Source organism: Schistocerca cancellata, chromosome 7 (assembly GCF_023864275.1).
Source record: "Schistocerca cancellata isolate TAMUIC-IGC-003103 chromosome 7, iqSchCanc2.1, whole genome shotgun sequence".
Lineage (NCBI taxonomy): Eukaryota > Metazoa > Arthropoda > Insecta > Orthoptera > Acrididae > Schistocerca > Schistocerca cancellata.
Window position 1 is genome coordinate 74,545,140 of NC_064632.1, and position 26,903 is coordinate 74,572,042.

The window sequence follows — 26,903 nt, forward strand, 5'->3', positions numbered from 1 at the left end:
TGTAGAATTGGATTGGATAGAACAACTTGCTTTTGAATTTTCACCGGCATTGCCTGTAACGCAGAAACTAAAATTTATTTGTAGCGCGTATTTGACCTCAGGGGATTCATTACACTTTGATGAATATGTGCCGTAGCGTGCACAGGGCCCCGAGCCATAGTAGTGCTGTTTCATCTTTAGTTTCCTACACTGCTGCCTTCTCTTCTACTATCCTTTATATCGATCAAAACAGCTCTTCAACTATCGATCTATCTAGAATTAAGAATGAGTAAAGAAAACCTGATATGACAAGTTTTACTGAAAGTGACAATTTTCATTAGACACTCCTGAAATGACAAGAACTACCAGCATAATTTTAATAACAGACAAAATTGTAATCATCAGTATGTACAACATTTTGAGCAATCGTCAAAAATTATCAGGAACCACATTTTGGTAACAATAGAGGTTTTTCCCAACAACAGCAACAAATCCAGGCGGTTAGCATACCTAACCAACAATGTAATGTGCAAGGTCAACCAAGCTTTAATGTTTCGCCGCCTACACGTATAGCGTCGGCTTCGCCAAATAGTAACGCACAGCAACAAGGAAATAACTACGTACCGAAAACACACCATTTCAACTCATATCGCAACGCACCGTATAGAAATTACTATCGTGACAGACGTAATAGTAATGAGCACAATTTTCAGCGTTCGTTTAATAACAGTCGGTCTTAACCAGCAGCAAAATCATCCGCAACAACAAATTATCATGAATGAACCAGACAGTCGGTATCATCCCGAACGTAATACGTCAGGAAGAAACAACAGAACAGTACAAATAGTTGAAATGCGACAGCATCCTCCCGAAAATAACAGTACGTCAGAAAGAATTTGACTAGATACAGTGCAGAATGAATTTTCCAGCAACGTAAGCAATACTTTTGACACACAGAATCTTGTTCACGAAAATGTTATTAATTTTGACGACTTCCGATACATACTTTTGCATTAAAGGCAGAATCACAACGTATGTAGATGACATTCTTATTGCAGAAGCTAACTGGTCTGAACACAATCTGATTATTGAACAACTGTTGCAAACTTTTCGTGCACAAGGTCTTACAGTTAATCTCAGCAAATCATACATTGGCAAAACTTCTATTAAAGTTTTTGGACATGTAATTTCAGCAGAAGGCATTGCGCCTGACCCGGAAAAACTTCAAGCTTTACGTGACATTACTGTTCCTACGACGAAGAAACAATTACGCAGCTTTCTGGGATTAATTAACTTTTTCCGTAAATTTATTCATTACTCTGCTTTAGACACCCATAGATTATGCCAGTTGACGGGTAAAAACACTATTTGGTCCTGGGATAGCCAAGCACAGTCTGAATTTGTCAATCTGAAACAAGCTTTGTTGAATGAACTGCTTTTATGACATCCAGATCTTACTAGAAATTTTTCCACTGCTACCGCTTTAGGCGTTCACATTTTTCAGGAAATTGAAGAAGATGGTTCTACAGTAATTAAAAACATCGCCTTTGCAAGTCGCATTCAGTCACCTGCTGAACGCAATTATTCTGTTACAGAACTTGAATCATTATGTGTTGTATGGACATTTACGAGATTTCGGCATTTTCTTTATGGAAGACATACGACCGTTTACACAGACCATAGAGCTATACAGTTTTTACTTTCAGCAAAATTTACACATGGCAGGTTAAGCAGGTGGAAACTTTATTTACAGGAATTTAAATTTACAATTGTTCACATTCCCGGTACACAAAATGTTGTAGCAGAGGCACTATCCCGTTCTCTCAGCAACAATCAGCAAGACATCGGAACCAACTTCTGCCAAGCAAATTTTAGCGTCATGTATATTCAACAAGTTGCATTTGAAAATTTCATTTCGTTGTCATTACGAGATATAGTACAGGAAGAGAGCAAAGACAACGTATGGAAAGAAATTAAACATCTTTGGCAAGATAGGAATAATGTTACCATTAGAAACCATTACACTGTACGCAATAACATTCTGTTTCGCCGCTCTCACCCTGACAGCAACAATTGGTTACTATGCATTCCTGACAAGCCTGTTAACAAATTAATTTGGCATACTCATTTAAGTTAAGCAGATTACGGAGCCAGTAAGTGTTTTCTTATACTGAGACAGAACTGTTATTTTTGCCAACATGGAGTAACGTATTCGACGAGTTTTAGCGTCATGTAAAATCTGCCAGAAAGCTAAGTCAGACACGACTTCACATATTCCTACGTTACATCCCATTGTACCTGTTAAGTTGAGACACATAGCCGCTGTAGACATTTTTGGTCCGATTCCCAGCACTAATAGAGGTTTTTGTTACATCTTTGTCGCTGTTGAACTCACTTCGAAATTTATTACTTTCACCCCGTTACGCAAAGCTACTGCTAAATCTGTTTCGAAAGCATTTGTAAAAAATTTTCTGTTTCATGTAGGGCATGTATTGAAAGTAATTTCCGACAATGGACCACAATTTCCATCTGCTATATGGACAAATATGTTACGAGCAAGAAACATTTCTTCGATTTATATATCCAAGTATCACGCTTCTTCGAACCCTTGTGAACGTCTAATGAAAGAAATTGGTAAACTATGTAGAATATACTGCTATAAAAAACATATCGATTGGGATACACACATACTGTCATCCCAGGATGTAATTAACTCGATACCAAATGAATCTACTATGCTACCTCCAACTGATATATTGAAAAATGTTGAACCACCTAACAAAATTAATGAATTAGTATCCTTTCCTAAATCTCGTCGACTACGACACCATGAAATAATTGAAATTGCGCTGAACAACATCAAACGTGCCACAGAGCGCCGGAGAAGACAGCAAAAACAGGTTTGTACACGCCGTGACTTTCACATAGGACAGAAGATATTAGTACGTACACACTATTTATCCAACACAGGAATGAGTAGATGCAGTAAATTTGAGCTTCTATAGGCAGGTCCATACAGAATTCTCAGCATTCCTCACCCCAATGTAGTACACGTCGGAACTCTGAGAACCAGAAAAAGTAAAGGCAATCACCATGTCTCCAACATTAAACTCTTTATTGAATGAACATACTTTATGATTTATCACACTGTAATGCCATTTCTTGATTTTTGTATGAGCACTTATACAATTATATTTATATGAACACTTACTGATGTTTATCATATTTTTTCTTGGCAAGTGCCCGGCAAGGTAAGCTTAGCAGGTCGCTTTTCTTGTCGTTATACATCAGACCGTGCACATTTTTCCAGATAAACTTACATATTTTATGACCAATTATGCAATTCTATCTATGTGACTACTTACTGATAATTATCATATTTTTTCTTGGCAAGTGCCCGGCAAGGTAGTGTTAGCAGGTCGCTTTGCTTGTCGTTATGTATCAGACCGTGCACATTTTCCATTTTTCGTGTATGTATGATTGTTTTCCTGTTTTGTTTGCATGCACTACGAAATCTTTAAGATATAACAAACACCAGTTGACTTTATTATTTTTCCTTATGATACCTCAATATCTTGACTATTCTACACTCTTGGCTACTGCATTTTGAGACTGTGTGTACATTTTTGCACCTGAACACTCTCTATGTTTTTGACATAATACGTTTTTTGTCATGCTATGCTGTATGCTTAATTATATCGCTAGAAAACAGTTTTTATTTAATGGGTATATGATTTAAGTGCAAGATATTAATCCTTATTCATCATTTTCAGAAATCAATAACGTGTAAAAGAAATAAATTAAACAAACCACAGTGGATTACTATGAAATGGGAATTTCACCTTCGGATGAACTATATAAAATGGAATACCTTGTGATGAAGCGTAAATGGATCAGAATTAACAAGCATTAACGAGAATATACTATACACATCGTGTGATAGCGGTCTTAATTAATTTTTTTCTTTCAGAATACGAGGCGATTGATGCAGGCTGTTAGACAGAACTACACATCTTAGTTTTAGTGATGAAATATGCGAGAAATAACAAACTCTATACTATGAATAGTTGTATGAGTAAATGGTAATATGAATAATGAATAATGAAGTGTCTTTTTTGCAGATGATAATGAATGATGATGAATAGTTATCTGAAGAATATGCTAATGTGAATAATGAAGTTTTTCTTTGTAGGTGACGATAGCAATGAAGTTATGGTAATATGAATAATGAAGTTTTTCTTTGCAGATGAGAATAATGATGAAGTTTAGAAATTTACTGTTAGTTAAGAGATGCTATGTAGTTATTTAAGTATTTGTTGCAGTTCGTTTTGACACTATGTCTTATGTCGCATGGTATAATGACTGAATGTTTTAGAAAGGACAGCTAGAGTTCATACATATTGAGTACACGTTTCATTACCTGTTAATTCGAAGTTCACTACTTTTCAGCATAATATGCGTTTCTTCTTTCAGCTTAATAATCCATTTTGTATTTTTTCCAGGAGAAGCTATTCATGAAATTAATGTGCTATAAGCAGTTAGTAATTAAACCTGTTCTAGTACTTGCATTTTTTTACCCATTTGTGTGTGTCATTCATGAATGTGATCACATATACTCTGCTTGTTTCATAACCTTGCTGCAGCTGACTCATGACGAATGACGTTACTAATCCTTATTTGCAGCAATAAGTCAAAAGCAAATATTTTCATGCCCCAGCAATTAATTATCGATCCCAACGAAATGCATTACTAGCACACAAAAAAAAAATGTATTACCAGTCCCAAATAATGCTACTAGTTTAAGAGATATTTATAGTACTAAATATAATGCAGATTTGTCAGATGTATTGAATCCATCATATCTATGTATTATTGAACCACATACCTTGAGTAATAGTTACAGTGTGTTACATTTTAAATATGTCCTGTGTCATTTGAATGATGAGTTCTGAGTAATACTCAATGATGTTTTCTAGCCACAGGCCTTGAGTAATAGTTATAGTGTGTTACATTTTACATATGTCCTATGTCACTTGAATGATGAGTTCTGAGTAATACTGAATCATGTTTTGTAATAATGCATAAATGGTATGCCAATAATTTCTGTAAATAATATTTTTGTTATACTCTATAAATGCTGTGCCAATAAATAACTCTCATTTTTAATGATGACTTCTGAATAATACTGAATGATGTTTTATAAAACTACATGAATACTTTGTAACTGGCCAATGAATGCCACTGTTTCTTATATTTTAAATTTGTCTTATGTCACCTACATGCTATTATATATGAATACCAGTAGCTTGATGCTACACTCATTAGCTCCTGTTTTGAAAGATGACTTCTGATGGTTTGTAACTGGCCAACGAGTGCCAATGATTACTACAACTAGATGAATTATGTAGATGGTATGCCATTAATTAACTCTTGCTTTGAATGATCACTTCTGAATAATGCATAAAAATGGTTTGCAACTGGCTAATGAGTGCCAATGATTACTATAACTAGATGAATTATGTAAATGTTATGCCATTAATTAACTCTTGCTTTGAATGATCACTTTTGAATAATGCATAAAAATGGTTTGTAACTGGTCAATGGGTGCCAATGATTACTATAAGTAGATGAATTATGTAAATGGTATGCCATTAATTAACTCTTTCTTTGAATGATCACTTCTGAATAATGCACAAAAAGGGTTTGCAACTGGCCAATGAGTGCCAATGATTACTATAACTAGATGAATTTTGTTAATGCTATTCCATTAATTAACTCTTGTTTTGAATGATGACTTCTGAACAATGCATAAATATGGTTTGTAACTGCCCAATGAGGGCCAATATTTAGTGTAATCAGATGACTTATGAATAATGTTCTGTAATACTCCACACATAGTACAGAAATATTTACTACCTAGGCAATGAGTGCCAACAATTACTCAGCTCGGTTGATAGACTAATGTAATTCTCAATGATGACTAGCATAAGACTTAATGTCCTTCACCTTCTGACCTAATTACCAGAAATTACTGCAATATCCGTTTGTCCTGTCCATCCTCATGGTCATGGAGCACTATATTTGGATTTTGCACTAATTCTACGATGGTGAAAAAGTATCAATTCTGCAGGAGTGTGGTGTTGACACATCATGCTGTCCACCACCTTGAACGATGTAGATGTTATTATGGTCCCACTGTTTGGTGTACCTAATGTACTACCAAAATGATAACATTGAATATTAATACGACAGTTCAGTGTCTTGGCTACACTGATTAATACTTCAGGGAAGAGAACTTCAGATTGTCTCACTTGGTGTGGTGCTTCTATAGAAAGATATGGACTTTCAGTGCAGCTACGTGCAACCTACTGTGCTACAACCATGATGCAATCCTTCCCTTTCCTATCCGAGTTCTTGTAAAATGGTAAAAAATATATACAGTGTGTGTGCACTTTATGTCATTTGTTAACAGGTTTTGTACTCATTGCGTATACATTTTGTCATTTCTTGATATGTTATGTACTCAGTGCATGTGCACTCTACTTCATTTCATGTTCTGCACTTATATATATATATATATATATATATATATATATATATATATATATATATATATATATACTCTGTGACTGTAAACTTAGATAACTAAGTAGATTTTAGAAAAATTTGTTGCTCATGGCAAGTCCAATTGACTCACCATCACTGCCAAACTTTTGCCCCCCCCCCCCCCCCCATTGGAGGGTTATGTAAGAAGTCCGAGCAGATGTAATTTCGGTGTATTGCTCATGCGCTGCCTGCGATATGCAAGGTAGAAGAGAATCTCTGACCAGAGAGCAGTGTTGACTACAGTAGGAACTGTGTAGCTGTAGCAGTAAGTTGTTGCTAGTCTGGAGTCTGCCCTGGTCTGGTCTGGTGTATCGTGTTGGCTGGCCCGGTCATGGTGCAGCGATGTCGGGGCCTCAGTATTATTGTATAAGGTAAAAAAAGCAGCCTCGCGCATATGTAGTAATGTTATCTCAAGTCCCATGTAAATGTTTTAAAACTCTCGTAATAATAATCTTCCTCATAAAAAGTAACTTTTAACAACCATTCATTTCAATTTAAAGAATTTACTAATTTCTGCCATCCATGATCATCCCGATTATTGCAATAGAAAAATCAGTTGCTTCCTTTTATAAATGACAGATAGGTCGGCCAGCATTGCACAGAGCTGTGCCGGAAAAAATTTATTGTAAGAGCAGATATATCCGGCGACTTCATTGAGGTAAGAATTTTTCCTTTTTTATTTATTCGGAATGATCTTTCAGGGCCATGACGCAGCACTGCTGTCGTCCAAAATTTACCAGGTTAAATTCACAGTGAATTATTGATAAGTCATAAGTGAGCGACAATTTAATTGAGAGGTTCGTTACATTGTTTTATTACCAGGTTACTGAATTTATTTTTTTATTGGGATGTTATACTGAATGTGAACGACATAATTATAATTTTTACTGTTGAGAGGTTTAGGAATTTTTCTGTTTTGAGGTTACGCTAAATGTGAATGAATTTTGAGCTTAGATTAAATGGGAAAGGATTTTGTAGGGAGGTTACAAATGAGAAAGAATTATGTGGGGAGGTTACACTAAATTAGAATCATACTCATATTATTTATTATATTTTTGTGGGGAGGTTACAATCTCGGTCACCTTTTGTTCGCATTGACAGCACTTTGAATAGTGGACGTTACATTTAAAATGTGGTACGACCCGTGGCTCTACCCTCCATTCGATCCCTGCGAATCCCTACATTTCAGCAGGATAATGCACGACCGCATGTTGCAGGTCCTGTATGGGACTTTCTGGACACAGAAAATGTTCGACTGCTGCCCTGGCTTGCACATTCTCCAGATGTCGCACCAACTGAAAATGTCTGGTCAATGGTGGCGGATCAACTGGCCCGTCACAATACGCCAAACACTACCCTTCATGAACTGTGGTATCGTGTTGAAGCTGTATGGGCTGCTGTTCCTGTACACACCATCCAAGCTCTGTTTTGACTCAATGCCCAGGCGTATCAGTGCCGTAATTACGGCCATAGGTGGTTGTTCTGGGTACAGATTTCTCAGGATGTGTGTACCCAAATTGCGTGAAAATGTAATCGATGCCAGTTCTAGTACAATATATTTGTCCAATGAATACCCGTTTATCATCTGCATGTATTCTTGGTTTCGCAATTTTAATGGCCAGTAGTGTAGACGTTGCAGCTTACACGAAACGTAACACGATCTTTTCCCAATGTATAAAAATGTAAATGGGTTTTCTGGTTGAGAAAACTGCTACTGAATTACAATATATATTTTCATCTATTACGTGTGGTCACACTGAAATTTTAATCATTTGCATATCCAGTAGTGTACTAACCTAAACGTCAGATGTTTTTTTACGTTTCATCTTTATGACGTTATAATTTGAACGGCCACCGGGGATTTGTTTGTCTGAGTTGATAGCTTACTGTTAAGGGGCTCCGGAAAGGTTCAAAATCATGAAAAGTTCAATTTTTACTTTTTTGCGTTTTCTGAATCTGCGGACTATTACCTTTTAATAGATATATAATTTATTCAATTCCGGAGACTACAACTATTTTTAAATTTTTTTTGAAATGTGTTCTACATGGGCGTGACCCACTGTGGCGCTGTTAAACTGCTGTCAAATGGTGTTATTATTAACGTCCGTGTTCATCAGGTACATTTTAGTGATGTGAGATAAAGTATGTGTTGTGGCTAACCTGTGATGGTTCAATATATATCGCTGGTGTGATTGTCGATTGTTTCATGTTTATTTACTCTGTCGTTATCTCGAAAATATTCGTAATTAATTCTGTTTCTTGAGTCTCTGTTTTGTTGAAGTATAATAATGAGTAAAAGTAAAGTTATTAGAAATCCTCTGATGGCTTTTAAGAAAAGGAGAAATGTTGGAAAGCCAAAGGTATGTGTTATTACTGTAAATAATAACATTCTAACATGGTACGAGCGATGCTTGCTTTGGACAAGGAACGCCTTCGGGCTGCAGACAGGGCTGTAAAGAGTCTAGAAATACAAGCAAGAGTAAACAGGAGGAGGAACAAGAGGAAGCTGGAGGAGGAGTTTGCAGAGGATGAAGATAATCCATCCTATGGACCTGGAATGCACTAAAAAGTTAATCCAATCTTTGTCGCTCGATTCCCAAAACTTTTATTTTCTCATATTAATTACATGTTTTCTAAGGATCTTCCAAACATATTTGTTTCAAACTTTCAGTAAATGTTACACAGTACCTTCTTCATAATTTAGCACAGCCTTTTTCCAAAAAACTGTATATTTTTGAATATATAAATAAAAATTTGCAAAAAAATGTTGTGAATTTTCATTACAATTGAAAAAAAATCATCTTTAATAACTGAACTAAAATTTTGTAAAATCCCTGTGTTAAGTTGTAGCCCATATTCCAATAAATCAATAAATAATCTGTAAAAAGTTCAACTTCCTACCTCAAAAACTTTGTGAGGAAAGATGTAATTTATAAGCGTTATTTTAACATTGCAAGTATAGGGCGTTCCGGCCCCTTACTTAAGGACAGTAATCTAATGTATAACCGTCCAGATGGTGGGCGTGGTATTGAACGAAGTGCGCAGTTGTGAAGAAACCCTGCCAATTGGAAACCGGAGAGCTGGTGGAGAGCTGCAGACGAGGACCCGGTGGGGAGCGTGTGAAGCCAGCTTGTGCCCGGCAGTTTCCAATTTCCGGGGCCAGGTGCCGGCACGCCATCCGGCGCTCATTTCCTGCGTGTACCTGTTTCCATCTGGCCCGCGCACGCGCATGCGCAGTGTACGGCGCTGCGTGCTCCGCGAGAGGCGGCCGTAATGGCTCACTCCCGTCTGGCGGGTCACGGCTTCGATTTCCCTCGCGCCCGGCTCTGCGGTTTCCTCTTATCAGATAAGAAGAAAGGCCGCTTCCTCTCCCCACTGTCCAGACACCCAAGCGCCGGACGTCCAGGGCGGAAATTGGCCCGTAGGGCGCCCTCTGCACTTTAAAGGGTAAAGAGCGGGTGCCGCTATCTCCTCTGCCATCTTAATTTCACTTACTGTCCACCCAAATTGTCGTTATGAGTTCCGATATCAGCACTGTCCAACAGAGAATTGCTCTGCAAGAAGACGGCGCAATAGACATGAGGAAGGTCATGTTTCTCGATTGTCTTGGCATGTCTTTCGCACCTGTGTAGTTATATTACTGTAACAATGGAACACAGTAAAGCTATTCCGGCATAACAGCTGACTTCGCTAGCGCGCGCTACCTCGCTAGTGGTCCGAGTTGGGATTAGAAGTAGACGGTGAGAAAGCAGTTGTGAAGAAGTATTTACCATCAGGATCTAATATGATCAGGAGCAGAGATAAAGGCAAGTGTTGACATGCTAGCATTGATGTGTAGCGTAGACAGAACATAATTAAATTATAAACAGCCGACCAGTTGCAATGGATAAAGAAATCTTTACCTAGGTTTCAACAAATTTAAATTTTTCTTCTTCAGAAGGTGGCAATTTTACATTAGTATGGACTGATGTATCATCGTCGTTTTTACAAATATCTGCATAGATCCATTTGTCCAAATTAAAACATAGCCCTGAAAATAGGGTTTGTCATGTAAATGTAAATTAGTACATGGATGTTGCAGAGCTCACAACCTACAAGCGACAAATTTAAATTCGTTGAAACCTAGGTAAAGATTTCTTTATCCATTGCAACTGGTCGGCTGTTTATAATTTTATTACGTGGAACCGTTGCTGTTGTGCAGCTATGTTTAAAATACTGTAGACAGAACAGTTCGTAAATCGAAGTACAGCATGGCAAAAAACTTCCTGGATGATTAAAGTCTTAACCCATTCATATAGTTTGTAAGTTTCTTGCTTAACACGATACGTTGATTAGAGTGGAAGTGCACATTTCATCAGATACTTAATCAAATTTAACAACTGCGGCGCTGAAGGAATAAGGTTTTATGTACTATATCAGTAACTTCACTGGGACAGAAACGTACGCCACTCTTAACACTAGCGTATTTGTAACCCTGCTTTCTTCTTTCAGATACCGAAGTTTCCCTTCACGGTTCTCTCAGGCTTGCCTAGTCAGTCAGTCTTTCCTGATACGTTCCCCTATGGCCTCTCAACATTAAATGCAAACTACAGAAGTCAAAAAAGTTCAAACAGCTGTCTTTCCTATCTACCTAAACCTTCTACCGTCGATTAGACAACGCATGTGGTAATCAGATGTCTTACAATTTTTATCACAACATCTTTTATTTCCGTTTCATCTTTTTCAATATTATTATCGTACAATACAAGCAAATGTGTAACGGTGGGAAAGTATTTGGTCTGTTGGTCATCTTACCAAAAGCCCTCCCATTGTGTGCACATAGCCGTCCACACACAGCTCAGTCATCAGTTCTATAAAATTCTGAAGAGGAGATATTTGTTACTCTGAAGTGTTCCAAAGTTTCTTCTGACAGCATTTGTCTGGGAAAAAAATGAGCTGCTCGTATGGTAATGTTGGCCGGGAGGCCCCAAACGGGGAAGTTGGGCCACCGAGTGCAAGACTCATTTCAGTCGACGCCACATTGGGTGACTTGCGTACCGGTGGTGAGGATAAAATGACAACACAATACCCAGTCCACGAGTGGAGAAAATCTCCAACCCGGCCGGCAATCGAACCCGGGCCGCTGCACGGGAGGCAAGCACGTTACCACTCTTTTATCTCATATTGTTCGTTAGTGGTCTTTGTATTTGCTTGGGGAGGACGTCTCATGACGCTTGGCTAAGTTCATTATTGATCCATTCACTTCGGATTTTTTAAATTCCGAACACGCTGAGCTACCGTGCCGGCTTATGACCAGGGGGGGAGGGAGGGGGCAGTAAGGGGGATAAAAATTGCAGAGGACGACCAAAAGATGAATATGGTAAGTAGATGCGGAAGAACGTAGGTTGCAGTAGTTTTTCGGAGATGAAGATCCTTGTACGGGACAGAATAGTGTTGAGAGCTGCATCAAACCAGTCTTTGGACTGAAGGCCACAGCAACAAGAGATTTCATGCTAAAAACGACGTACTGAAAGTAGGAGACATGAACAGAAATTAAGTTGTGAGCGTTAATACAGAATGTTTTCCATATAACATTGACCGCCAAATGCAGTTCTCATTTGTCAGCAAGATTATTTCTGGAAAACAAGGAACACTTACAATGTCTTAAGAATTCAGGTATGTAACCACTAGACATAAAGGAGTCATAGCAGGCTATGAGCAAGCATTGATTGAAATCAATGGAGAAAGTTGAAAATTTGTTGATTCAAATGGCTCTGAGCACTATGGGATTTAACTTCTGAGGTCATCAGTCTCCTAGAAGTTAGAACTACTTAAACCTAACTAATCTAAGGACATCACACACATCCATCCTGAAAATTTGTGCTGGACAGGAATTCCGACCTGTGTCTCCTGCTTAACAGGTAGATGCTGTGACCAACGAGCCATTCGGGCACAGTGGTGGTCCGTGCAGCTACACGGACTACCCCAGCACATCATCCATTAGACCCAAACCTTCTATATATATATATATATATATATATATATATATATATATATATATATATATATATATATATATATATATATATATATATATATATATATATAACCTCTAGGCCAGCCGACGCAACTTCAGACATAAACCCACAACCTATTTAGCAAACTGAATCCAGAAGTTTTCGAAAGAAATGAGTAACAACTTCGTATTAAACCTGGCAAGGTCTGAAAGGTTCGTTTGCGTCTTGAGGAAGACTGTGATTGACGAACACAGATACTTTTTAAAGAGGACGAACTGCTTATCCTTTATGAACAGAATATGATGTTATTTTGCGACGCCCCATTTTGCCTGTTCCATCTGCTACCCGATTGAACACATAGTGATAATTGAAAACTTTGACAGGCTCGACCCTGGAATTTCCGCTTATTAAGAGCAGTCGTCTCACTGATTACGCGATGATCTAAGCACGCCTCCACGCCTGACTAATACTTCAGTTATCATTGATGCTCCCAACATTATTACTAGAGGTTCTCTTACAGGGAATAGAACCAGTAGGGTAATGAGTCTATGGAGGACTGTTAATTGCGTAGCTGCATGGGATGTATATTAAATGAATTGAATGCACTAAAATAAAGTCAAAACTGTTGCTACCTCTGACACGAAATTTTAATTGTCACTACATACTGTAATACTTTGCAGGCCATTTTTCTGGGCAAAGGGATCCAGTTAAGCCCAAAGCTGCAGAGTGCAGACAGGTGTGGTTTGCAAGTGATTTGTTTCACTCAGTAAAGAGTCTCCACTTTAATAGTTAACTGACAGCTAAGGGAGGCCAACAAGTTCTCAAGGGCCTGAAACGCTTGAATTTTGGAGGGGTGGGGGAGGGGAGGCTTAAAGGCCTAGCCACTGGAAACAAGCTGATATGCTCTTAAGGTGTAGCTTTCGTTGCAACTCAGGTATACACAGAAACACCTAGATGCACCTACAGAAGTTTCTACAGAATGTGTTGTGTAAGCTAATGGAGAATTTATCATGAGCAGGACTGCCGCCGCGATTGAAGACGGAATGGGACCACCCGGGGATCATTATCCGTGCAGCGCGTCAACCAGGAGCTTTACGAGGTGGTATCGAAAAGGTTGGCACCCTGTAACCAAGGCTGACAGCGAGAAGTTACCCAGCGTAAGTTGTTCGTTCGGAGACATGGTAAAGTCGGCCCAACAGCGACAAGACGGTACGACAGGAATTTCAGTGCCCTGGAGGAGAAGAGTTGGATAAGAACAACTCCTGAGCTGGAGGATTCTGGGTGGACAGTGAGAGTCATTCATGGACGCATTCGGAAGTTAGGTCTGAGAATCACTCTTGCCATTTCTTGAGGTGATTTTCAAGTCAGGTCACGCTGATTATCATGCTGTTCCTCGTAGAGCGTTTTGATATTCCATTCTAGAGGCATGGCAGTCTATTTCATACTCAATTTTTTGGCTTTTAGTATGATTGTAATTTGTGACATTCCCAGTTTCTGTTGCATGTTACTCAGTCTTTCCTTTGGTTGAATATTCGAATATGTGATTATTCGCCTGTATTTCTCCATATGACCTCCACTTCCAAATACGAGGGTTGGAACTTTTATAGTGGCAACCATTTATTTACAGCTCGTACAAAATAGATACGTATTTTAAAGTTTTACTGACCTTCAGAGTAGTCACCAGCATTGTGTATAACCCGTTGCCAGCGATGTGGAAGTCGTAGGATACTCTTAGCAGTGCCAGTTGTGTTGACAGTTCGAGCGGCGCTGTCTACTACCCGACGAATTTGTAGCAGTTCTGAAGCGAATGCCGTAAAGTGTTTCCTTCAGTTTAGAAATCGAGTTTAACGCACGATGGTTCAAGTCAGGGGAGTGCAGTAGGGGGTGTATCACTTAGCAGTAACTGCTTGCATCCACACACTGTTCCGATGACCTCAGATGTTAAGAGGAATAACTAGCAGTGGTAAAACGTACATTCCGCGACGCATCGTACGGTGGGTTTCGGTGTCTGTCTGTAACGCACTTATTTTTTAGCGTCATTCCTTAACCTCACATCTCAAAAGCTTCGATTTCTTCGATTCCGCTTGTCCCACAGTACATGACTCTCTTCCATAAATTTTCTGTACTCGCCACAGGAATTTCTTTCGCAAGTTACGTCTATATTTGACACTAGCGAGAAACGCTTGCTTTGTCTGTGCTAGAGTGCTTCTTGTGTGTTCCTGGCTTAATCCGCCTTGTGTTAATTTGCTACCGTACTTCAGTTAGTGTACTAAATGATCCAAAATTTTGATGTTACTTTTTCCGCTATCACGTTCCTATAGCCGTAACACGAAATAAGGCCATTTCAGAGTGCCGTCGTTCCATCAGTTATTGAGTACTGCTCGTCGATCGGAAACAGTTTACCTAGTTCGATCACAGAACAGCTGCACGATTCCTCACGGGTTTATTTAGGCACCGTGAAAGTATCAAAGAAATACGAAATCAACTGAGGTTCGAGACGCTCCTTCCTTTTGCCACCAGCATAAGTTTGGGGAATAAGTTTACAGAACTGAGTCTTGCAACAACGCATTAACAGAACTAAAATTCGTAAAGAATATTCCTCTTCTTCTTTTTCGGGAAGTGTGTCCTACAATAGGTATCAAATTACCGTTCTCCACTACCCTGTGTCCTCTCCTTCTCCCTCAGTCTGCTGGTAAGTTCGTTCTTTAGTGATATTTTGTTGCAATGTATCACTGAGGAGAATTTTCTCATTATTATATTTCTTAATAGTTATTTTCCCCTCCTGTTCTTACAAGCACTGATTTGTTCGTCATTCTGCCATTCCATGTTACTATTGGCACTTTTTCCAGAACAACATCTCAAAACTATCCAAATATTTTTTTCATAATACGCAGCCATATAATACTACCCTCCATTTCAAATATTTTCCCTTAATACGTTGCCATAGAAAACTGCACTCCAAACACAACACTTGGTGACTTTCCTTTTTAATTCTGTCAGAAATCTTTTTCCAGTTAACAAACATTTGAGCTTTTCTAAACCACTGCTACTCACATATATCCTACTTGTTACTTCCCCCAGCGGGCTTCCATTATCTATTAGCAAATACCTTAAGTGTCAAAAAGATCTAATTTGTTTAAAGGTCATTCATACCAACAACAATTCGACGAAGCCCTCATGTAACCGTGTACTCCTCACTTTGGTCTTTATGTTCTGTGCATTCTCTTTCAAACTGTTACATTCTGATCAATCATGATTAATACGTCCTGTGCCTTAACGGGAATTAAAACTGAAAAAGAATTTCATCTTTTCGGATTTTTATCTCATTATAAAATTTGCAACTTTCCGAATAACACTATATATATATATATATATATATATATATATATATATATCACTTATAAACTCACATGGGAAGTATTTTATTTCATTTTTTTAAATATAATCTATACCGGTTGAAAATGTTACTTCAAGATGTAATAAAATCGGTAATTTTTTATATAGAAGCTGAGGATTGCTGTGTCATAAAGGTTAAATTACGTATTTGTATTGGTAGCACTGTCAAAAACAGTATCGTACCGTTCCGTAGTATAAACACGCTTCGTACGTCGAAGTGCTAAAGTTTTTCCTAGGAAAACTGAATTAAAAGTTGATAAATCTCTCAAAAAGTAAAGTATGACGCCAAAACGAAGTTTTTGTAAGAAACTTGGGTTTCATGGTAATAGATTTCCGAATAAAGGGAAACAGTGTGTTCAACATGTGGCAGGTGAAGCTACAGACAGTGAAATACAGGCAAACTCGTCAGTATGTTGAGAAACACCCATTAGTGCTTCGAAGACTAAAATAAATCGTTATGATACACCGTTTTCTCGAAACTAAAGTGATATAAATGGTAGGTTAGGTTATATTCAGATAGATTTACACATCCTAACAAGGGTGTCAGATGAATGTGTGTGTTGTACAATACGTGGAGAGCCAGTTAGTTTACATGATGACAATGAGGTATCAAATGAACTAGCCAGGAAACTTATCATTAATTGTGCCAGTTGTAAATATACATTGATTTTCAAATTCTCATAAGAGTAAAGATAATTATTTTGAAATAAATGTTAGGAGCTATTGGCAAAGGACACACTTCAGCAAAAACAATGTGTGCCGTGATGAATATGCCAAGTCCACCTTGTAAAATTGACAAGTATGTAGAATTTATTGGCGCTGCTGTGGAATCTGTTGCATGTGAGTCAATAAAGCGTGCTGGAAACGAAGCTGTTGTAATAAATGATGGTAAGACTGACATACAAGTAGCTTTTGATGGAACTTGGCAGAGGCGCGGCTACAGTTTTAAGAATTCTATTGCTACGGTGGCCAGTGTGTATACTGGAAAGGTAATAGATTTCGAGATTTTAACCAAACATTGTTGTAAGTGTAAATCATGGAATGAAGAAGGACATATCTGTGACAGAAATTATGACGAAACAAGTCGTGGTATGGAAGTCTCTGCAGCAACTGATATTTTTAGTGGATCTGTGAATGAAAGGGGAGTGTGTTACACTAAGTTCTTGGGTGATTGAGACTCAAAAGCATGTAAGAGTGTAGTAGCCGCTCAGCCTTATGATGAGAAGATTATCACAAAACTGGAATGTGTTGATCATGTCCAGAAGAGGATGGGCACCAGGTTCAGGAAGTTGAAACAAAGTTTGAGAGACAAGAAACTTTCTGACGGTAAAACCATGAGAGGCAGGCTGAAAAATGACTGATGAGCTACAGCATTATTATGGGATGGCCATTAGGAATAATACTGAGGATTTGTTGAAAAAGAAGCAGGCAGTTTGGGTTACCGTCTTCTAAAGACTGTCAAGTGATGAAAAACCAGTAGACCACCTTTGCCCTCCTAGACCTGATTCATGGTGCAATTACCGCAATGCCCAGTACTCAAACAGTTCATACAGCCATATACATTACATTCCAGAGCATTCATGGCTATCATAAAACCTATTTACACAGACCTGGCAAATCCTGAATTACTGAAGAAGTGTCTGCACGGTCAGACTCAAAACCCCAATGACTCGTTCAGTAATGTTATATGGACTCGCTTACCAAAAAATGGTTTTGTTGGAATGAAGACACTAAAGTGAGGGATCAGTGATGCTGTTATTGTTTTTAATGATGGCTACATTGGTAGCGTGAAAGTACTACAGCATATGGGAAATAATCCTGGAGCAAACTGCATCACAGAACTTGAACGGATGGACAAGGTTGGCATTGATAAAGCAGAGTACGCGATACAGTAGGCCACTAAGGAGTCCAGAAAGAACAACACAAGAAAAAACTTGGAAAAGGATCAAGAGAATGATGTACAATATGGTGCCGGGTGCTTCTGAGTGGCTAAAAAAACTGAGCATATATTAAGTGAATTACTGTCTTTTGAAATTTTAGAAGCCGTTCCTGAAAATTTACATTTTCTGTTGCATCTCCCCTAAATCTCAGAAACCGATTAGAGTAGAGTATTCAGATTTTCATGGAGTAATAATATAGATATCTGAGTCTACTTAATTGAAAGAAGAACGTAATGTTACGTATAATTAAAATAATGTAGGATAACGTACAAAAAAGTGCAATCAAAAAATTGTATTTCCGAAAGAAGTGGCTGAAATGCTATTAGTGTAGTCCAGTAGTCTCAGAATATACAGTTTAATGCCCTGTAAAAGTTTCATGTTAACGACTAAAGTGGTTCCTGAAGCACAGGGAAGCCAAGTCACTAAATTTAACGTTGTCGGGATACGGTGTTCCAACTCCCCTGAAAGAAAACTACATGGTACTCTGCATATTCAGTTGCCTTTATCCATTCTTCTGCTACCATTATTGCACTCGAATTTGTACTATTTTTTCGGTTAGTTTATTATCAGAATTATTGTAAACTACTAATCACTAACAACATCCAAGTCAAACACACGTTCTAATACTTGTCTCATCGCCACCTTGCCAACTTGCTTGGAGGTTCTTTAGAGTACTTCTGTCTTTTCTACGTAGTTAAACGTAGTCCGTAGAAATATCGGAACACGCGAGGCAATACTGAACCTACAACTTATTTTAGAAGCTAGATTAAGGAAAGGCAAACCTACGTTTCTAGCATTTGTAGACTTACAGAAAGCTTTTGACAATGTTGACTGCAATACTCTCTTTCAAATTCTGAAGGTGGCAGTGGTAAAATACAGGGAGCAACAAGCTATTTACAATTTGTACAGAAACCAGGTGGCAGATATAAGAGTCGAGGGACATGAGAGGGAAGCAGTGGTTTGGAAGGGAGTAAGGCAGTGTTGTAGCCTCTCCCCGATGTTATTCAATCTCTATATTGAGCAAGCAGTGAAGGAAACAAAAGAAAAATTCGGAGTAGGTATTAAAATCCATGGAGAAGAAATAAAAACTTTGAGGTTCGCCGATGACATTGTAATTCTATCAGAGACAGCATAGGACTTGGAAGAGCAGTTGAACGGAGTGGGTAGTGTCTTGAAAGGAGGATATAAGGTGAACATCAACAAAAGCAAAACGAGTATAATGGAATGTAGTCGAATTAAATCGGGTGATGCTGAGGGAATTACACTCCTGGAAATAGAAAAAAGAACACATTGACACCGGTGTGTCAGACCCACCATACTTGCTCCGGACACTGCGAAAGGGCTGTACAAGCAATGATCACACGCACGGCACAGCGGACACACCAGGAACCGCGGTGTTGGCCGTCGAATGGCGCTAGCTGCGCAGCATTTGTGCACCGCCGCCGTCAGTGTCAGCCAGTTTGCCGTGGCATACGGAGCTCCATCGCAGTCTTTAACACTGGTAGCATGCCGCGACAGCGTGGACGTGAACCGTATGTGCAGTTGACGGACTTAGAGCGAGGGCGTATAGTGGGCATGCGAGAGGCCGGGTGGACGTACCGCCGAATTGCTCAACACGTGGGGCGTGAGGTCTCCACAGTACATCGATGTTGTCGCCAGTGGTCGGCGGAAGGTGCACGTGCCCGTCGACCTGGGACCGTACCGCAGCGACGCACGGATGCACGCCAAGACCGTAGGATCCTACGCAGTGCCGTAGGGGACCGCACCGCCACTTCCCAGCAAATTAGAGACACTGTTGCTCCTAGGGTATCGGCGAGGACCATTCGCAACCGTCTCCATGAAGCTGGGCTACGGTCCCGCACACCGTTAGGCCGTCTTCCGCTCACGCCCCAACATCGTGCAGCCCGCCTCCAGTGGTGTCGCGACAGGCGTGAATGGAGGGACGAATGGAGACGTGTCGTCTTCAGCGATGAGAGTCGCTTCTGCCTTGGTGCCAATGATGGTCGTATGCGTGTTTGGCGCCGTGCAGGTGAGCGCCACAATCAGGACTGCATACGACCGAGGCACACTGGGCCAACACCCGGCATCATGGTGTGGGGAGCGATCTCCTACACTGGCCGTACACCACTGGTGATCGTCGAGGGGACACTGAATAGTGCACGGTACATCCAAACCGTCATCGAACCCATCGTTCTACCATTCCTAGACCGGCAAGGGAACTTGCTGTTCCAACAGGACAATGCACGTCCGCATGTATCCTGTGCCACCCAACGTGCTCTAGAAGGTGTAAGTCAACTACCCTGGCCAGCAAGATCTCCGGATCTGTCCCCCATTGAGCATGTTTGGGACTGGATGAAGCGTCGTCTCACGCGGTCTGCACGTCCAGCACGAACGCTGGTCCAACTGAGGCGCCAGGTGGAAATGGCATGGCAAGCCGTTCCACAGGACTACATCCAGCATCTCTACGATCGTCTCCATGGGAGAATAGCAGCCTGCATTGCTGCGAAAGGTGGATATACACTGTACTAGTGCCGACATTGTGCATGCTCTGTTGCCTGTGTCTATGTGCCTGTGGTTCTGTCAGTGTGATCATGTGATGTATCTGACCCCAGGAATGTGTCAATAAAGTTTCCCCTTCCTGGGACATTTAATTCACGGTGTTCTTATTTCAATTTTCAGGAGTGTAGATTAGGAAATGAGACACTTGAAGTAGTAAAGGAGTTTTGGTATTTGGGGAGCAAAATAACTGATGAAGGTCGAAGTAGAGAAGATATAAACATGGAACATGGACGATAAATAGTTTAGACAAGAAGAGAATAGAAGCTTTCGAAATGTAGTGCTACAGAAGAATGCTGAAGATTAGATGGGTTTATGACATAACTAATGAGGAAGTATTGAACAGGATTGGGGAGAAGAGAAGTTTGTGGCACAACTTGACTAGAAGAAGGGATCGGTTGGTAGGACATGTTCTGAGGCATCAAGGGATCACCAATTTAGGATTGGAGGGCAGCGTGGAGGGTAAAAATCATAGAGGGAGACCAAGAGATGAATACACTAAACATATTCAGAAGGATGTGGTTTGCTGTAGGTACTGGGAGATGAAGAAGCTTGCACAGGATAGAGTAGCATGGAGAGCTGCATCAAACCAGTCTCAGGACTGAAGACCACAACAACAACAACAAACATCCAATAGCACCTCAACTTCCTTTACTTTTCTACAATCCAAAGTTATATTCCCCATGTTTCTCTCAGTTTTTTTTTCTAAGCATGAGAGTAAAACGCTATATACTATTCCTGTAATGCCACGTAAGTAATTAATTGTCCTGTAATCTTAGTATGCTTTGGCATAGTATTTCTTTGGCAAAACGACTGTAATAGATCAAGAAAAATATTCAAGACCTTACGAAATTTCATACATTTCACCGATGGGGTTGGTTAGGATAGACATTCCTCTAGTTCGTGTATCATCATTTATGGACTGATAACGTGTTCAAAATATTGTGACGTATCAGTAATACGATTGGTTCCCAATTTTGCGTCCGTTCCTTGGAGAATACAGTTACGTGATCGTATTACCTTGTAGTACGGTGTCTGTATTAAGTGTAAGCCGCATCCGCTCACAGCCGTGCACGGTGTGTAGCGGCTGAGCGGGGTCGACCTGGAGGCTGCGCCGGACGAGACTTGTAGGACAATATTAACTTGGCCATCAGCCGGAGCCTACAAAGTGGTTTATATCTTGGCGGGCAGGGCGAGGCCAGTGTAGCTGGGCGGGAGTGGGCGGCGGGAGGGGGTGCGGGGTAAGGAAATTGCGAAACAAATTTAGCGAAGTTTGAGAGAGCGCGGCAGCGTGAAGTCGGCCGAGGAGGTCCCTAATGAAGTTGCTTTGCATAGGCGGGGCGGAGCGGGTAATCCTGTGACAGCCCGGCCCCTGCTGACTGCCAGCCAAAGTGGCGGAGGGCTCCTGGGAGCCAAGCGGGGCACACACTGTGCGAGTGTGAGTGTGCTGGAGGGCTACCCGGAGCGAGGGCTAGTCGCTGGACGCACGTCTGAAGCTGAAACACACTGACCCAACAAGAGTCACAACACGGAAAAATAATTAAAGTAGAGTAATGAAATATCGGGAGTACATTTGTTTAGGTAACATATTTAAGTGGTTATTATCGAAAGGTCACAGTTTAATAAAAGCGCGCAACAAGCCATTCGAAATGTGAAATGCTGTTACTTAAATACACTACTGGCCATTAAAATTGTTACACCAAGAAGATGACGTGCTACAGACGCCAAATTTAACCGACAGGAAGAAGATGCTGTGATATGTAAATATTAGCTTTTCAGAGCATTCACACAGGGCTGACGCCGGTGGTAACACCTACAACGTGCTGACATGAGGAAAGTTTCCAACCGATTTCTCATACAAAAACAGCAGTTAACCGGCGTTGCCTGGTGAAACGTTGTTGTGATGCCTCGTGTAAGGAGGAGAAATGCGTACCATCACGTTTCAGACTTTCATCAACGTCGGATTTTAGCCTATCACGATTGCGGTTTATCGTATCGTGACAATGCTGATCGCGTTGGTCGAGATCAAATGACTGTTAGCAGAATATGGAATCGATTGGTTCAGGAGGGTAATACGGAACGCCGTGCTGGATCCCAACTGCCTCGCATCACTAGCAGTCGAGATGACAGCCATGTTATCCGCATGGCTGTAACGGATCGTGCAAATACGTCTCGATCCCTGAATCAACAGATGGGGACGTTTGCAAGACAACAACCATCTGCACGAACAGTTCGACGACGTTTGCATCAGCATGGACTATCAGCTCGGAGACCATGGCTGCGGTTACCCTTCACGCTTTATCACAGACAGGAGTGCCTGCGATGGTGTACTCAACGACGAACCTGGGAGCACGAATGCCAAAACATCACTTTTCGGACGAATCCAGGTTCTGTTTACAGCATCATGATGGTCGCATCCGTGTTTGGCGACATCGCGGTGAACACACATTGTAAGCGTGTATTCGTCATCGCCATACTGGCGTATCACCTGGCGTGATGGTATGGGGTGCCGCTGGTTACACATCTCGGTCACCTCTTGTTCGCATTGATGGCAGTTTGAACAGTGGACGTTACATTTCAGATGTGTTACGACCCGTGGCTCTACCCTTCATTCGATCTCTGTGAAACCCTACATTTAAGCAGGATAATGCACGACCGCATGTTGCAAGTCCAGTACGGGCCTTTCGGGATACAGAAAATGTTCGACTGCTGCCCTGGCCAACACATTCTCCGAATCTCTCACCAATTGAAAACGTCTGGTCAATGTTGGCCGAGCAAGTGGCTCGTCACAATACGCCAGTCACTACTCTTGATGAACTGTGGTATAGTGTTGAAGCAGCACGGTCAGCTGTACCTGTACACGCCATCCAAGCTCTGTTTGACTCAATGCCCAGACGCATCAAGGCCGTTATTACGGTCAGAGGTGGTTGTTCTGAGTACTCGTTTCTCAGGATGTATGCAACCAAACTGCGTGAAAATGTAATCACAAGTCAGTTCTAGTATAATATATTTGTCCAATGAATACCCGTTTATCACCTGCATTTCCTCTTGGTGTAGCAGTTTTAATGGCCAGTCGTGTGAAAGGTGTAGCCGCTAGAATATTGAGGGCACTCATGCAAACCTGCATGCACTGCGTTGAACAGGAGACGGACGTCAGAATATTGAATGGACTTCCACGCCCGTTGCACCAACTTGGTCAACACAGAGACATTAAAGCTGGTTGTTGGTCATACTGGAGTTGTCGCCCGACGATGTCCAATACGTGCTTGAATGGAGACAGGTCAGGTGATGGAGTATGCCAAGACAACATGTCGACACTCTGCAGAGCATGTTGGGTTAAAACTGCGGTATGCGGGCCATCGATGACCTGTTTGAAATATCCCTTGAATGCTGTTCTTGGATGACAGCATAACAGTTCAAATCACCATACTGACCTACAGATTTGCATTGAGGGTGCGTGGAATAATCGCGAGAGTGGTCCCTCTGTCGCCGCGCGGGATTAGCCGAGCGCTGCAGTCATGGACTGTGCGGCTGGTCCCGGAGGAGGTTCGAGTCCTTCCTCGGGCATGGCTGTGTGTGTTTGTGCTTAGGATAATTTAGGTTAAGTAGTGTGTAAGGCTAGGGACTGATGACCTTAGCAGTTAAGTCCCATACGATTTCACACACATTTGAACATTTGGTCCCTCTGTCGTACGAATTTCCACCATAGACCATAAATCCAGGCGTAGGTTCTGTGTGTCTAGTACAGAAACAGATTGGTTGCAGGTCCTCATCTGCCTTGTTTCCAACCAACACAGAGCAACCAATGGCACCGAGGAAAAACCAGATTTCGTCGGAAAGCACTACAGTTCAAAATGGTTAAAATGGCTCTGAGCACTATGGGACTTAACTTCTGAGGTCATCAGTCCCCTAGAACTTAGAACTATTTAAACCTAACTAACCTTAGGACATCACACACATCCATGCTCGAGGCAGGACACCATCCTGCGACCGTAGCGGTCGCGCAGTTCCAAACTGTAGCACCTAGAACCGCTCGGCCACTCCGGCCGGCCCACTACAGTCCTCCACCCTGTGCTCCAATGTGATCTCGACAGACACCACTGGAGTCACAAAAGGCGGTGATTTGGGATCAGTGGAATGCAAATTACAGGACGTCTGTGCCGGCCGTAGTGGCCGAGCGGTTCTAGGCGCTTCAGTCTGGAACCCGTTGGACAGTTACGGTCGTAGGTTCGAATCCTGCCGCGGGCATGGATGTGTGTGCTGCCCTTAGGTTAGTTAGGTTTAAGTAATTCTAAGTTCTAGGGGACTGGCGTCCTCAGACGCTAAGTCCCATAGTGCTCAGAGCCTTTGAACCATTTGAACAGGGCTTCTTCACAGAGCTGTCCTTCAAGTAACCGATTTGAAACTTTTCGTTGTGCTGCAGTGGTGCCAACTGTTGCTCAAACTGGTGTTGTAGATGCCGTACGGTTCTCCAGAGCCATACGGCGAACACTACGGTCTCCCTTCTCGGTAATGGCCCGTGGCAATCCGGAGCCTAGTGTTCTTCTGACCGCACATTCTCGTAACCACCGCTGCCAGCAACCACGTACAGTGGTTATCTTCCTGCCAAGTCTTTCCGCAATATCGCACAAGAAACACCTAGCCTCTTGTAGACCTACAACACGATATTGTTCAAACTCAGTGTGGTGATGATAATGGCGTTCATGACTAACGTCAACTCACCACGTCCAGTCTCAAAGGTAACTTGCTATCGTTACAGCGTGTATTTAAAACAAACTTGCTTGCAGTCTCGTATTGGTGCTACTAGCGCCACACTCATGCATCTGGCGCGAAATTTGAACTGACATCATGTTTCAGATGTAGAAACATGCCTACCAAGTTTCATCTACGTTGCACCTTTGCTGTTCTTTTTGGTGCTACGATAGTTTTCCGTCACTTTAGTATCATTTTGTTATCAGCTACTAAGTATTGCATATTTTTGCTTTGCTGCAGGCATAAAATACGTCAGCGAATTCAACTAAACACTCGTACAGCCTCTACAGTGACAAATACACACATCAATACGTAATTTACATCCAGACCGTAAGATTTAGTAGGAAAGCCCTTGTATCTACGAATAATGGAGACCACTCGCCGATTAGCAGAAGCGTTGAGTCGACGGCAGGTGTACACAAAACACAAAAGAACTTGCTAGCTTTCACTGTCAATCGTTTCTCTAGCTAGAGTAAAAATACACACAGAAAACACAGACATGTGTGTGCCAGCGGTTTTGTGTGTGTGTGTGTGTGTGTGTGTGTTCGATTTGCATTTTATGTGTGTATTAAAACAGTTTTCTCTGCTCCTTTGCGAGCAAAAAAGGAAAAATTTTGCCAAAAAAACTAAAAGTCTAAACAAATAATATACGCTTCTTAAAACATTGTCTTACTGTCCTAGACATAATTAAACATAAGTGCCATCCTCTGCTTCCCATCAGACTTTTCGGAAGGTGTCCCTTGGTCATCACGCGAGCTCCAAGACTGGGACACTCATCCCAGATGTTCCGAATATAAGAAAAGAAAAACACAGCCTGAAGAATACTTGGACTAAGTAAGACTCTGTAAGTAGGCTATTTAGGTTTTCTTATTGGTAACGTCACGTAGCGCTCTGTGTGAAAACCACTGGCTGTGCTGTGTGCAGTCTGTGGCTAGTTTGCATTGTTGTATACCATTGTAGCGTTGGGCAGCTGGATGTTAACAGCGCGTAGCGTTGCGCAGTTGGAGGTGAGCCGCCAGCAGTGGTGGATGTGGGGAGTTTTGAAATTTGTAAGACTGGATGTCATGAACTGCTATATATTTTGACTATTGAACACTATTAAGATAAATACATTGTTTGCTCTCTATCAAAATCTTTCATTTGATAACTATGCCTATCAGTAGTTAGTGCCTTCGGTAGTTTGAATCTTTTCTTTAGCTGGCAGTAGTGGCGCTCGCTGTATTGCAGTAGTTCGAGTAACGAAGATTTTTGGTGATGTAAGTGATTTGTGAAAGGTATAGATTAATGTTAGCCAGGGCCATTCTTTTGTAGGGATTTTTGAAAGTCAGATTGCGTTGTGCTAAAAAATATTGTGTGTCAGTTTAAGCACAGTCATGTATAATTTTTCTAAGGGGACGTTTCGTATGTCGACCCTTAGCCGAGGATACCTCACTGGAATCTTCTGATTTTTTCTTGTAGTTTGTCTAATTAGTGTAACTATTGTTTATTGCTAGCGCGTAATTATAGGGAGAATTTCCTTTGTAGTTGTAGTTTTTCATTGTTGTACAGTAGAACACATGTGGCATGCATGTTGATTTGCACCAAGTATTTCGCAGCTGCGCTTGCAATTAACGAGATGTCATTTTCAATGCTATATTAATGTGTTTTCTTATTTTGCTCTTCAAATTGTGATTTTCTA